The following is a 12,761-nucleotide window of genomic DNA, read 5'->3' as shown; positions in this document are numbered from 1 at the left end:
TTAATCACAAAACTAGGATCCTCCCAAACATCATAAGAAGCACATAATGTATTGTGTTCTGAAAATTCGACCACCTACTCACTTTTAAACGTGATATTGAATGAATTCAAGGTTGGTGCTGGTGACGAAATATAAGGTTGGTTCCAAAGTAAACAGGAGTTTTTCTAGCGCCCCTGGTGGCGCCATCTATATGTCGACTGGTGCGTTAGAATCTGCTATCTTTATCGATTGTCCAGTGACAATTTCATGACATTTCATAGATTGGAAGTGAAGTTATTGCGTTTTAAGTGTCAGTGTATTTGTGTTATCGGTGCGAAAATGAGAGTCCAACAAAGAACCAATATTAAATTTTGTTTTAAAATTGGTAAAAGTTTTACCGAAACGTTTCAGTTGATGAAACAAGTTTATGGCGATGATTGCCTATCCTGTAGCAGACTGCACGAGTCGTTTCAACGTTTTCATAGTGGTCGTGAGGACATAAATGACGATCAACATGTGGGTCAATCAAAATCCGTGAACACCGGAATTCAAAAATCATCCGAAATCATCATTGAAATTCATGGAAATGGAATTGAACATCTCCAAAACATCAATTCATCGAATTTTGACCGAACATTTGGGTTTACGAAAGGTGTGTGCACGGTTTGTTCCGCACAAATTGACGTTGGAGTTTGTTACTCGATAATGCGCCATCTCATCGATCGACGCTTGTAACCGATTATTCTTCCTTTTCGGAGAAATACATTTGCCTATGAAAGGAAAGCGTTATGCAGACGTAGAGGCCATTCAAAAGGCTTGCACCGACATACTGGCGGCCATACCGGCCAACGAGCTAAAGCACTCGTTCGACATGCTTTTGGACCGTACAAAAAGTTGCATTGAAGCAGGAGACTATTTTGAATACAATAAATTGATTTTGCCGGAAAAAACATTTGTTCTGCTTGTTTTTTTAAGTCCTGTTTACTTTGGAACACACCTTGACTTACATACTTCCTTCAACAAAATTCAGTTTGGCTCTAAAGTACATATTTCACTCCACTTTTTCTGATATATAATATTATATTTATTACAATTGAACAAGATCGATTTGTAATTTCTCTGCTCGCTTTTACTCACCAGTCTAAAATAATATATATTATTCAGGGGTGTTGTGGAATCTGATAGTTGTCGGAATCAGAATTGAAACCGATCAAAAAAAGCAGTAGGTGTCATGAATTCAGATATTATTGGTTTGATATTCGAAACAGAATTTGTATCGGTTTTGGGTGTCACGGAAACCAAATTTATCGGTTTTGCTGTCAGAAACAAATCAAGAAGATAGTCGCACACAGATTTGAAATGTAAGTTAAGAAATCAAATTATTTTATTATTTGGAATTAATTTATCTTTACTTCTATAGGGGAAAACATAAGCATAAAACACAGAATGTCTCAATTATTGAATTTTTGAAAAAAAATGCAGATATTTAAGTGGGGAGCCTGCATTAGAGGCTTGAAATCGATTTTTTGGGGCATTTGTCGGACGACGGGCAGTATGCAGAACACAATTTCTATTGGAAAAAAATTCAAAAAGATTACTTTTTGTTAATAACTTATGTTTTATGTAGTTAAACTAAGAAAATTTCCAAAAAAAAGTGTATTATTCTAAAAAAATTTAAAATTTGAAAAAAAATGGTTTTTGACCAAACAAATTTAACATTATGTTGTTTAAACATAGGTTCAAACTTAACTTTTCTTAGTTTTTTTTGGTTAAGATAATAAACTTTGCCCCAATTCCATACGACGTCTATCCTGCGCTCATACATATATCTGCTTTTAAAGCAGGCTCCCCCTTAAAGAAGATTTACAAAACGTAATTTAACACCCAAATTCGTTTTTATTCATTTGATAAATGTTATCTATTAAAATCTTTCTTTAATTCGGAACTCATTACAAACTTTAGTATGATTGCTTCCAAATGTATTCATTTACTAGTTTCGTCACATTAGTAGACAGCTGATTCGAATATTGGTTTTGCGTATGTTCGAAAAGACAAAATCCAATCAGATTCTGTGACACCATTGAAAATCAGAATTGGTTTGCAATTCTGACAGCTAAGCAATTCTGTCTTGGATTCCACAACACCCCTGATTAAGTTGAATACATACTGGAGAGTACGCGGATACCTCATTGAAGTGGTTTATATACGTTAAAATTTTGTATAGGGTCATACTCCGCTATGCTGAATAGAATTCAGCCTTGCATTTTGACAATTCCAACAAAATAGCGGCCCGAAACATACTTCGGATTTTGCAAACAAATGGTTTTTAAGATCATGGTGTTAAGGTGGTGCCTTTCCCAGCACAATCATCAGATCTGAATCTAATCGAAAACTTATGGAAAACTTGCTAAGGAAAATATTGGGCCCGTTTAACTGAAAAAGTAGAGAAGGCTTGGAACTCTGTTCTACAGAACACTTTTCGAAGCCTAATTAAATATAATATATATTTTACCTTTGCTTTTGTAATATTTATGAATCGTATGCACTTGACATGAAGTAAATAATAAAAATATAATTTAGCTGAATTTAAAATAAATTTATACTTTTTCTACTACGGAAAATTATTATACATATATATAGAAAACAGTAATATAGGTTTGCACCATAAGTGCTGTTCGTTTGTTTAAGCATCTGGTAAAGATTGCTCGGTTCCCTGGAGAGCAGCGTTTGACGAATCGAAGCCACCTATTTACTGTTAGAGCAAAATAGAGAATAAATGGACAGAATTAAGTAGTCAGCGGTATTCGTAGTTGTCAGAATGCTCAAGTTTTCTTAACAGTCTTGTATATAAGAGCTGCCAGATTGTGCAGCAGGCACAATACTAGTTAGAGTGTTGCTAAGTAAAGAGCTATAATAAAAAAGTTGTAAACTCGAATTACGAGTAATAGAAAGCGTTAAGTTGTTTGAATAAGAAATGATAAGTGCATAGCCCTTAAGGGGGTATTCTACTCTAGATTTTTGAAAAATTCGATTTTTTTTCATATATTTAAAGTTTAGACCCTTAAGAACATATCATCAAAATTTTTAAAAATTAAAATTATTTTAAGAGCTACAATTACTTTAGTGGCGCAGTACCTAGGCCGGTAGGTAGGTAGACTCACTTTTTTAAACGCGTTTTTCTCGAAACTACTTTTTTCCACACGGTACCGGCATTATCTCAAGTTCTATACAACCGATTTACTTGAAATTTTATGTGAACCTTCTTTATATAATCCTTTATCCTTTATCTTTACATAATCTTTAATCCTTTGTTTTTAATATTTTAAAAAATTCAGGAATTTCAAAAGGAAAAAGCATGAAAAATGATTTTATTTTCAAGCAGTCGCCATTTTCCAAAAAAAAAAAAATTCGTGTTCCCTGAGGTAGGGACTATAACAGCAGCATCCTTACTGATTAAGAATTTCTGTTGATTTTTTTTTTCAGACCACCAGGAGATTCAGGATCAATGTCAGCAGGATGCGCCATTTTTTTTTTACACCTGTCTCTGTGAACATGTGTAAGCAGAGTTGGAAGCGCATTTGGAGCGTCTGTTAGCACAGTTTAAAACATATCAGCTCAGTTGGAGGCGTATGAGGCTTAAATATCAATCCAGGAAGATCGATCAGAAAAACAAGAAGCTTGTACACTAGGGTGATTCAAAAAAAAAATTTTTTGTTTTTTTTTATTGGTACTCGGAAAAATGGGTTCCTAGACACCTCTAAGAAATCATCTCCAAATATGAGTTTTTAATTGTAACGGGAAGGTCCTCCGCCTAACGGTTTTCTATTTTTTCTTATTATCAGATAGAAAAATTTATATCTCGCTTCCAACTACTTGAAAAAATATCTTGTTAATTAGGTTTTGTAGGAAATTGAATGCTCTAAAATATAGTCTCTTATGATTTTTTCGTAAACCCAACCGTTTAAAAGATATTAACGGTTGAAATTTGACTATTTTTGGAAAAATTCTTTATTTCTTATTAATTTTATAACTCAATGAAAAAAAATTATTATGAATGATGAAACACATAGTTTTGTAGGAAATTTACTGCTCTATAAAAATGGTCTACTATGATTTTTCGATTAAGTTAAGCGTTTACGAGATATTCATCGTCAAACATCAATGCATATTAGGGTGGATCAAAAAAAAATTTTTTCTTTTCGTTTGGTTCTGTGAAAAATAGGTTCCTAGACACCTCTAAGAAATCCTCTCCAAAAACCTATTCATAATAATTTTTTTTCATTGAGTTATAAAATTAATAAGAAATAAAGAATTTTTCCAAAAATAGTCAAATTTCAACCGTTAATATCTTTTAAACGGTTGGGTTTACGAAAAAATCATAAGAGACCATATTCTAGAGCATTCAATTTCCTACAAAACCTAATTAACAAGATATTTTTTCAAGTAGTTGGAAGCGAGATATAAATTTTTCTATCTGATAATAAGAAAAAATAGAAAACCGTTAGGCGGAGGACCTTCCCGTTACAATTAAAAACTCATATTTGGAGAGGATTTCTTAGAGGTGTCTAGGAACCCATTTTTCTGAGTACCAATAAAAAAAAACAAAAATTTTTTTTTTTGAATCACCCTATTGTACACAGTCTCCATAGTTGCAAGAGCAGGAAGCGTATATACGAGTACAAGGGCTTTTACTATCGGCTGAACATAAAGCGCATATACGAGTATAAGGGTCCTCAAAATCGGTTAAGCAAAATAAAGTTAAAGATGAAGTGGATGAGCCTTTCCAAGAAAATCCAGTTTTGCAAGGTCTAACGTATGAAGTGGAGGTGAACAAATGTACGACGAGTAGTAAAATAGTTGCAGAACAGTTCATGTGTGGAGAGAAGGACGGCTAAGGAAGTTAACAGCATACTCAAAAACGAGATAAGAGACATAAATGTTGTGTTTCGTACTGCAAATATGTCTAATTGGGCCAGTCAGATTTAGATGGAGGGCAGTTTGACGAACACCGACACTGTATATTGTGTATTTTATTCTCTAAACCAAAAGAATTATAGAATATAATTATAATAAGGCAATACAATGTTGTTTACTTTGGAAGAAATAACATTATAACGAAAAAAATCTGAAAAAACTGTAATTAAGTTCCGCAAGACCGAAGGTGAATACTTGTCAAACTTAACATTAGAAAGAGAGAGTATATTCATTAATGTGCCTATGAAAAGTAGTTAATTGAAAATAAGAGTAACATTTGCTTTACATCCTTAAGTATTGGAGGATAAAAATTCTATAGAATTATCTCCAGCACGTCCGCCAATCTCCTAATTCGTCGGGAAAGAGACGAAACCGAAGTTCTAATCCAAGAGCCGTGGCTGAACAGTACATCCAGATAAAGCACAAAATCTTATAAAGGTCAGCAGTGCAGGTAAAATTAGAGTTTGTTTGTTGTCATTGCAGGAGGCGAAGAAGTTTTTCACTTCATCAGAGTGGCAAAAGTTATTCATGAGCGCTTACTTTACACGAAACTAATGTACAGAACAGGCATCCCTTGGTGAGTTTGGGAAGGCTGCACAGCATTCCTGGAGACTTCCTGGAGGACCGCCGTCCCACATTGCTTGTGATTTTATTTATAGCTTATAGGTCACGAGAACAAACGGTATCAAATGTATCTGTACAGCTTCAGGGAGTAGTAAACGAGACTTTCGTTTATTGGCTCAACTGCAGAAATTGTGTTAGATTAAGCCACATTCCCCCCGTGGTGCTATCTCCTTTTTTCTAGAACCTGATGGAGAATAAGTTTTCAAAGAATTGAAAGAATGCGGCTGTCGAGGGATTTCCGAAGCGGAGTACGTGGGCATTTGGTAAAAGAAAAAACCTAAATACCATCTATAATCTTAGACGACGCATTCATCGACTATCTCTTGTTTTGTTTTTCATTAACTGAGTGTTTTCCTGATTACTTCTGTTACTAAAGTAATTATATACATATGTACATATGTACGATAGCTCCGAGAGCATTCAATATCATAGAGAATCGCTTCGCCATACTTGATACGAGACGATAATTTTTATTTCTTGTGAAAAATAACAAAACATAAATTCCTAAAATTTAAACAATTGGTAAGATGGCGTCCCATATCAGCCATGCTACATACATCACTCAACTAAGTGAAAGGCACCCGCATGCTCACCCACGAAATAGAGTGGTCTAAGTATATAAATTAAAAAAAAAATATATATACTGATGGGAAACTTAATTGGAGGATGGAGTCATGTGTAGAAGTTCACACACGTGAGGAAAGTTCTCTGATCGCCGTTCACTCGTGAATGGCCAGGATTGATTCTTTTACATATGACTCATGCATCTCGCGACTTCCGGTCCTAGCCGAAGTATCCTCTCGGTCGCCATCCGTTTGAAAGCGAGCTAAAGTGAGAAGATGAAACATCTCATCCGCAGGGTTGTGGGCTGGGTTTGGGACCCGCCAAGTAAAAAAAACGCACCCAATGAAAAATATTAATCAGCCACGGATTTGAGGACGACCATGGCAAACGAATTATGGATTACGCAAATCGTATCGGCATGCACCTGGAATGTCCGGTCGCTTTATTGGGAAGGTGTCGCTGCCCAGTTCGTTGATGTCCTCGTTAGAGTGAAGGCTGACATCACCACATGCAAGAAATGCGATGTTCGGGATAAGGACTGAGGCGCGAAGGTACTTGTTACATTTACTACAGTGGCCATATAAAGGAGCGCAAATTTGGTGTGGGATTCGTGGTGGGAGAGAGACTCCGTCACCGAGTACTGTCATTCACCCCGGTGGATGAACGTCTAGCCACAATCCGCATCAAAACGAAGTTTTTCAACATATCGCTGATTTGGGCCCACCTATAGAGTTGCCCCTGTCACGATGTCAAAAATCGAGCTTGGCGAATTTAATGCCAGGGTGGGAAAGGAAGGTATCTATGGCACAACAGTCACCAAATTCAGCCTCCTCGAGGAAACATCCCCAAATGGTTTGAAGCTGATCGACTTCGCCGGGGCCCGAAATATGGTTATCTATAGTACTAGATTCCAGCATAGTAAATTCATCAAGCTACTCCGGATCGAAACACTACCAATCAGATCGATCATGTTGTGGTAGACGGAAGACACGTCTCTTGTGTTTTAGACGGCGTACGGTTCGAGGTCCCAACATCAACGAGGACAACTATCTTTCTGCAGCCAAGATTCGCACTCGTAACCGAATCAAGCTGGCCGACAGGGATAATTCTGGAAAATTCTCTACCCTTGTAGAACACCTAAAGGTAATCTAATAATCGATTCAAAGAGCATACTAAATCCATACCAACACCAGCCAGCTGAATGGCAGTGAAGGCATAACACCAGAAGATGTTGAACCCGATTCCTTAATCGAATCGACCATGAAGAAGTTCGAGTAGCAATTACCCGCCTGAAGAACAACAAAGCGGTGGATGGATTACTAGCCGAGCTATTCAAACACGGCGGCGAAGAACTGATTAGGAGCATGCATCAGCATCTTTGTAGAATCTAATCCGTCGAAAGCATGCCCGACGATTGAAATTTAAGTGTGACTCCACTATCTGCGCCAACTACCGTGGGATAAGAGTCCTCAATATAGCGCATAAGGTTCTATAGAACGTATTGTGTGAAAGATTAAAGCCCACCGTCAACAAACTGATTGGGCCTTATCAGTGTGGCTTTAAACCTGGCAAGTCAGCAATTGACCAGAAATTCACCATGCGCCAAGTATAGGAAAATATCGATTTCAAAGCTGCTTTTGACGCCACGAAAAGAAGCTGTCTTTATGCGGTGATGTCTGAATTTGGTATCCCAGCAAAACTAATACGGCTGTGTAAACTGACGGTGAGCAACACCAAAAGCTCCGTTAGGATCGGGAAGGACCTCTCCGAGCCGTTGGATTACAAAAATAAATTTCAGATAAGGCGACTCCCTTTCGTGTGACTTTTTTAACCTACTTCTGGAGAAAATAAATTGAGCTGCAGAACTTATCGAGCAGATACAATTTTTTTTAAGAGTGTACAGCTGTTGGCTTCATTGACCTCAACACCCGCGACGTTAGTTCTGCATTCTCCAGGTTGGACAAAGACGAAATATCTCCTGTCATCAAACAGACAGACGCCTATTTTGGAACCAGAATCAACATCCACAACAACGTCAGCCCCGAAATCCAACGCAGAATATCTTTTACCAACAGGTGCTACTTCGGACGAAGTAGACAATTTAGAAATAAAGTTCTCTCTCGACGAACAAAAACTAAACTCTATAAGCCACTCTTTATTCCTATATAATGCAGAAGCATGGACGATGCCAACATCTAATGAGTCGACGTTGCGAGTTTTCGAGACAAGAGTTCAGCGAAAGATTTATGGTCTTTTGCGCGATGGCCACGGTGAATATCACATTAGATGGGACGATGAGTTGTAAGAGATATGCGACGACATGACATAGTTCAGTGAATTAAAAGACAGCGGCTACGCTGGCTAGGTCGTGTTGTCCGGATGGACGAAAACACTCCAGCTCTGAAGGTATTCGACGCAGTACTCGCCGAGGAAAGTAGAGGAAGATCTCCACTTCGTTGGAAAGACCAAGTGAAGGACCTTGATTCGCTTGGAATCTCCAATTGGCGCCCCCTGCGAAAAGAAGAAACGACTGGTGCGCTGTTGTTAACGCGGCTATAACCGCATAAGCTATTTCTACGCCAGTAAGGAAGAAGAAGGTGAATTTGTGCTACTATGCTACTGCACCGTAGAGCAGAATAGGTCTAACAATAGCTGTGTAGCGCTAGTGCATGAGGGAGCCCCCAGGTTGTGCCGAGCATCTGCCTACACGCATATAAAGCATTGCTGGCTTTCCTCACTCTTTCTTTCACGTTGTGGTTCCACGACAGCGTGCTATCCAAGCCTACCCCAAAAGCTACTTGGTGCGGTTCTTGAGAGAGCATTGTGAACCATTTGCAAAAGGGAACGTCCATAAAGAAATTTTGTATTTCCTTTTAAACACCAGCAGATCCGTTTTCTCCAGGTTCAACTTCAGACCAGCTTGCGATGCCCAGTTTCCCAAACCCAAACGCAACAAATGATGAAAACAATAATAATATCAGTAATAGTAACTTAAAAAACACAATCGAATATTGTCAACATAGATCTTTTCCATTTTTTCTCTCCTTGCAAACGATCAAACTCACCTGGGTCCTCCTAAGTAAATCTTATACAGCAGTAAAAACAACATCCCATCCACAATAAATACCAACCATAACATCAGAAAACGAAATGTTAAAAAATTCGTTATAATTGTAAATTATTTATTTTAAAAATAATTTTTGTTTGCTGTAATTTACACCTAATACCCGGAATTGAGTAAGAATTTAGAACTATCAATTATTTGGTACTTTTTCCCAGATTTCCAACTATCCATAAAAGATCAGTTTCGATCAAATGTTTATAACTTTTGAAAATCCAATAATTACTATTATTATCAATTAGTTAGAAGTTAAACTTCTTTTTTATTATTAATTTTCCATACGGTCAGTTTTTTCCATATTATTGATCACAAAAAAGAAGAAACATAAATTAAGAAATTAAATAACATCAAATAATATTAAGCATTGTCTACGCTACGATTGACTAGCAATAAAGTATATTTTACCTCTACATAAAAAATTATTACTAAATCGACGAATAAAGATAGTTTAATAAATAAAATAATCAAAAGAAAACAATTAAATTAAACTATCTAATATAACCACTTCAATCTGTCTATTTACTTTGCATACATTTACGAAGTATGTATACATACAAATAATACCCGGTTTTCAACGAATTTTCATGAGAGCGTCGTGTTTTTAGTTCCTAGTCAGCTGTTTGGCAGCAGTGGTTTAAATAACGCGAGAATTTAAAACGTCATCTCATTTTCGAATTGAAAAATTTTTAAAATGCTGTAGACATAATAAAAAAATAAATTATACATTTCCTGACCCTAGTTAAAGTTCCCTGACTTTTCACTGACTATTCCAGAAATTTCAAATTCCCTGACATTTCCAGGTCTTCCACCCTGCTATGCGCATGAATACATATTCTTACTTTCCGCTCTTTCCCTCTCCGTTACATGAATGGTAATGAAAAAATGAAAGTCTTTAATAATTTTAAAATTCTTAATTTATTGTTCGAAATCTATGTGTTCCCACCTGACCCCAATACACGTGTGCCAACGTTTTTTCCAATCCTCAAAACAGTTGTTAAAGTTAATTTTCGGAATAGACTTCAATAAACGTAGCGATTCAGGTTTAGTGTTTTTGAGTTTCCTCGGAGCGGTCGTTTCAGTTTGCTGATTAGCCAGAATTCACACGGAGCTAAACCAGGCGAATACGGTGGTTGCGGCACGATATGGTTGAAAATTTGGCGAAAAACTCAAGAAGAATCAATGCAATATGGGTCGGTGCATTATCATGGTGCAAAAACTGAATAGTTGTCGGTCCATAATTGCGACTTCTTTTTATGAATAGTTTCGCGCAAACGACGCATAACGCTCAAATAGTATTCCTTGTTGATAATTTGGCCAGTCGGAAGGATTCGGAGTGTACCACAACTCGACAATCGAAGGAAACGAAGTTTTTTCGGCTTTCTTTCACTTTTGCAACGATATTCGGCCGATTTCATGACATCCTGTCAGTTGGAAAGCATTGCTTCGCAGACGTTAACGCCGGTAAGGTCTCTGACTGCTAATCGTGGTTTTTCAAGCACCAATTCCTTTATTTTGTTAACGTGTTGATCATCAGCGTTGATGGGCGTCCTGGACATGGTTCGTCGTCAACACGTTCTTGACTCGCTTTGAATAATTTGTGACCATCAGAACCACTTGCTCGCGATAAACAATTATCAGCCTTTTCCAACATTCTGAACGATTCGGCACCAGAAATTTTATTTCGCACACAAAATTTTATAAAACTTCTGTATTGAATAATTACACTCATCGTAAAAATCGTCGAATGCACTTCATGTATTTCAGAGAGACAAGCGGAAACTAAACACTATTTTGATGTTATATTTGACATGATGTCACTGACAGTCATACCATTCTAGAAAAAAGTCTATTTTTTTGCATTTTCGTTAAGTGTAATATCTTAAAAATATTCTCTGAAAACGTTGATCCGATAATTAGTTTCTGAGTTATTCGACAAATAACAAAGAGAGCCCGGGCACTTCAAAGCGCTAGTGTGAAACTTAAGTTTTAAAGTGTTAAAGCGTTTTTCTCAAGACTATGTATGTTTTTTGAACTGGTGACAACTGTAACTCGAAAACCGCTCAGTAGATTTTAATGAAATTTATACAGCTTTTAGAGTACATAATAAACTCGGGCATGATCGAAGGATTTTTTGTTTATCAAAAATTTTGATTTTTTAAGACCAATTAACTGAAAACTGACCAAATACTGACAATTCTCAAATTTTCGTGCCTCTGACTACCCCTAACCCCTTAACGAGGCTCAAGACCAAAATGTTTTCAAATAATTTTTAGCCGACACAATTATGAAATGGAAGTTGCAGACTGTAAAAAATCAAAAATACTCAAACTTCAAATAAATACATGAAAAAATATGTTACACCATCATGCCCATTCTGTTCAATAAATACCAAACATTGCTAAATGCACAATCTTACGCAAATATTGTTAGTACTCGTATATGTAATTTTCTAAAAGAATGCACCCTTTATACTTATTAATATATAAACTTTGTACTTTTATAGTATTGCTGAAAGCGCTTCGCCGGTAAAGCTCGAAAATTCTACATGCGGCGGCTTACAGAAGGTTTCAAGACCGGAGCATACTCTTGTAGAACCCCCAAAGGTGATCTAGTCACCGATGCCCAGAGCATACTTAAATTATGGAGGGAACACTTCTCCAGCCTGTTGAATGACAGTGAATGCACAACGCAAGGAGAAGGCGAACCCGATTCCCCAATTGATGACGATGGAGCAGACGTTCCATAACCCGACCATGAAGAAGTTCGAATAGCAATTGCTCGCCTGAAGAACAACAGAGCGGCAGGGGCCGACGGATTGCCGGCCGAGCTATTCAAACAATTGGAAAAAGATCCGTGAAAGGAGAATCGGCACACACCACCTCTTCGTCGATTTCAAAGCTGCTTTCGACAGCACGAAAAGGAGCTGCCGCGATGTCTGAATTTGATATCCCCGCAAACCTAATACGGCTGTGTAAACTGACGTTGAGCAGCACAAAAAGCTCCGTCAGGATTGGGAAGGACCTCTCCGAGCTGTTCGATACCAAACGAGGTTTCAGACAAGGCGATTCCCTATCGTGCGACTTTTTCAACCTGCTTCTGGTGAAAATAGTTCGAGCTGCAGACTAAATAGAGAAGGTACCATCTTCTATAAGAGTGTACAGCTGCTGGCGTATGCCCATGATATCGATATCATCGGCCTCAACACCCGCGCCGTTAGTTCTGCTTTCTCCAGGCTGGACAAGCAAGAAAACAAATGGTCTGGCGGTGAACGAGGGCAAGGCGAAATATCTCCTGCCATCAAACAAGCAGTCGTTGCACTCGCGACTTGGCTCTCACGTCACTGTTGACCATAACTTTGAAGTCGTAGATAATTTCGTCTATCTTGGAACCAGCGTAAACACCACCAACAGTGTCAGCCTGGAAATCCAATGTAGGATAACTCTTGCCAACAGGTGCTACTTCGGACTGAGTAGGCAATTGTGAAGTAAAGTCCTCTCTC

At 37.5% G+C, this 12,761-nt stretch overlaps 1 protein-coding gene and 1 long non-coding RNA gene across 4 annotated transcripts in view; one reads left to right on the top strand and one right to left on the bottom strand.

The window, feature by feature from the left end:
- Positions 1-12,761, bottom strand: part of LOC105226367 (UDP-N-acetylglucosamine--peptide N-acetylglucosaminyltransferase 110 kDa subunit) — a 162,803-nt gene that overhangs the window by 21,873 nt on the left and 128,169 nt on the right. The window lies entirely within an intron of this gene.
- LOC125777233 (uncharacterized) lies at positions 967-1,594 on the top strand. Its single transcript, XR_007422193.1, has 2 exons — positions 967-1,340; positions 1,400-1,594. It is a non-coding gene; the product is annotated as an uncharacterized LOC125777233 (long non-coding RNA).

This window comes from Bactrocera dorsalis, chromosome 3 (assembly GCF_023373825.1).
Source record: "Bactrocera dorsalis isolate Fly_Bdor chromosome 3, ASM2337382v1, whole genome shotgun sequence".
In the NCBI taxonomy this organism is placed as follows: domain Eukaryota; kingdom Metazoa; phylum Arthropoda; class Insecta; order Diptera; family Tephritidae; genus Bactrocera; species Bactrocera dorsalis.
The sequence above is the reverse complement of the archived record's forward strand: the minus strand, read 5'-3'. Positions and strand labels throughout refer to the sequence as shown.